This window comes from Sphaerodactylus townsendi, linkage group LG15 (genome assembly GCF_021028975.2).
Source record: "Sphaerodactylus townsendi isolate TG3544 linkage group LG15, MPM_Stown_v2.3, whole genome shotgun sequence".
Taxonomy (NCBI): Eukaryota; Metazoa; Chordata; class Lepidosauria; order Squamata; family Sphaerodactylidae; genus Sphaerodactylus; species Sphaerodactylus townsendi.
Window position 1 is genome coordinate 36,694,089 of NC_059439.1, and position 2,764 is coordinate 36,696,852.

General features: G+C 54.2%; 1 long non-coding RNA gene across 1 annotated transcript; it reads left to right on the top strand.

The window, feature by feature from the left end:
* The first annotated feature begins 441 nt into the window (after window positions 1-441).
* On the top strand, window positions 442-2,764 carry LOC125444612. The gene is made up of 3 exons (XR_007246233.1): window positions 442-549; window positions 1,694-1,763; window positions 2,663-2,764. It is a non-coding gene; the product is annotated as an uncharacterized LOC125444612 (long non-coding RNA).

Genomic DNA, 2,764 nt, shown 5'->3' on the forward strand with positions numbered 1-2,764 from the left:
TTTTAAAGCCATCCAGGTTAGTGGCCATCACCACCTCCTGTGGCAGCATATTCCAAACACCGATCACGCGTTGCATGAAGAAATGTTTCCTTTTATTAGTCCTCATCCCCCCCCTCCCCCCAGCATTTTTCTTCCTGCCTTCCCATTCCTGCAGAGTCGCTGGAATCGTTTCGGGTCGCTCATAAGGCTCTGCAAATTCTGCTGTGCCACACGAGCACCTGAAAATGTGATCATTTAAGTAGATGAACTTGCAGTTGAGAGTGTCAGAAACCGGGGGGCGGGGGGGCCTTGTTGCACTCTAGCTCTTTGACCCTTGTGTAGCTAGGAAGGTGGGCGAGGATGGAGTTGGGGGGGTTAGGGTAGACCCCTCCAATGTACTGATGATCTTTTCCCTCCCTATTTGTAGCGACGATATCATAGCCTTCATACTGGTACAGGTCCCGCCCATCATTCCTGGTACTCCACGGCCCCGATTCTCACTCTATCTGTCTGCCCAGCTGCAATACGGGATAGTCCGGGTGTACAGCCGCCAGTGCCAATACCTTGCTGGTACGATCCTCTACGTAACGCAACCAACACCTGCCTCTTCCTTTCAATGCATCCTCTGATGGTTCCTGCCGCAGCTTTTTTGCTTTCTGTTTAAAACATCACCTGGGATATAAAGGTGTTCCCATCCAACCCCGTGAGGAAATGCCGTCAAGTTAACAGCCGATCTGCAGCAACTCTGTAGGGCAGTGATGGCGAACCGTTTTAAGACCGAGTGCCCAAATTGCAACCCAAACCCCAGTTATTTATTGCAAAGTGCCAACCCGGCAATTTAACCTGAATGCTGAGGTTTTAGTTTAGAAAAAACTGGTTAAGAACATAAGAACGAGCCTGCTGGATCAGACCAGAGTCCATCTAGTCCAGCTCTCTGCTACTCGCCGTGGCCCACCAGGTGCCTTTGGGAGCTCACTGGCAGGAGGTGAAAGCAATGGCCTTCTGCGGCTGTTGCTCCCGATCACCTGGTCTGTTGGCTCCCTCTTCCTCCGCCCCACCTGCTCGAGCAGGGGCCAGCCTGCTCTAGCCTCCAGCAAGTCCTGTGCGCACCGCTCTGTGCCTCTCTAGCATCTCTGCCTCCTCTGCCCGCCCCCCCCCCCGCCCCCCCCCGGGCAGCAGCCACCTGGAGCACAGGCACCAAGCTCTCCAACCAAGTCCTCCTCCTGAGTCACTGCGGTGCCCAGATATCGTGCTCAGTGCCCGCAGCCCAGTCTAGATGTGTGTGGGTGTGTGGAGGTGATTTTCCGGGCCTCTCCCGTTACATGGCTGAACTCTGTGTGTGCGTGCCCACAGAGACGGCTCCAAGTGCCACCTCTGGCACCCGTGCCATGGGTTCGCCATCACTGCTGTAGGGTTTTCAAGGCAAAATGTTGTTCCCTGCTTCTGCTTAGTGACCCTGGACTTCCTTGGTGGTCTCTCACCCAAGTATAGACCAAGCCTGACCCTGCTTAGCTTCTGAGATCTAATAAGGCTGGGGCTACCCTGGGCCATCCAGCTCAGGGGGGCCACGTGCATACTAGTCAACATTTTGCCCCCTCCCCTTCTCACGTATCCTGCATTGTCCTCAAATTCTGTGTGTAGGGTACCGAGGGGAGAAGTTCTCCTGGGTTTCCCTCCCCCAGCACCAACTCTACCCCAAATGTCTTCCTTTCAGATGAGATCCAGCAGACTTTGGAACGGCTCAACCGGATGCAGCTGGCCATCAACCTGATAGATCAGGAGCAGTGAGTGATCTGCCCTTTCTTTGCTGCTCATTCCCTGGTTGGTTCGGGACAAAAGAAAAGAAAAATCTATCGGTCCTTTCAAAATAAGCAACATTTCAACATTAGCTCCCTTAATCCTTTCGGAGATCTTTGCCAGTTAGTAAAACAGTAAGGTTCCCTTCCAGTGGTGGGATCCAAAAATTTTAGTAACAGGTTCCCATGGTGGTGGGATTCAAACTGTGGCCAATGGGGCTGGCCGGGGCACGACGGGGGGTGGGGTGGCCGGGCATTCTGGGGGCGGGGCATTCCGGGGTGGGGCTGTGGCAAGGACGCAGCCACTGCGCCGGTCCTTGGGTGGGAAACAAATGCATGCAGGCGCAGGCTGCCACGCACGCCGGTGCACCTCCTGCTAGACTGCTTCGAGTTCTGCGCGCTACTGCTGAGAGGAGGGGCGTAACTAAGGCAAAAATCTTGTGGCAAAATCACCAATTAGTAACCTCCTCTCGGCACACGCAAATAATTAGTAACCTACTCTCGGGAACTGGTGAGAACCTGCTGGATCCCACCTCTGGCCCCTTCCGCACATGCAGAATAGCACACTTTCAGTCCACTTTCACAATTGTTTGCAAGTGGATTTGGCTACTCCGCACAGTAAAACCCAGCTGCAAAGTGCATTGGAAGTGCATTATTCTGCATGTGCGGAAGGGGCCAAAGTTGTGCAGTCAAGAAAATGGAATTACACACAGGGTGGAAGGAGAAGAGTAAACCACTTGCTTTACTACCACCAGACCCCCTGAAGATGCCGGCCACAGATGCAGGCGAAACATCAGGAGAAAACGCTCCTGGAACACGGCCACGCAGCCCGGACAACCCCCAACACTCTGGTTTCATCCCTGTCTTCCTTCTTTTCCTCCGGCCAGGCCGATGCTGCTTCTCCCTGACCAGCTGACCCTGATGGAAGCCCTAGAAGAAGCCCCCGACCCCTTTTTTGGAGTGATGGTCCCTTCATTGCCCAGCCCTGC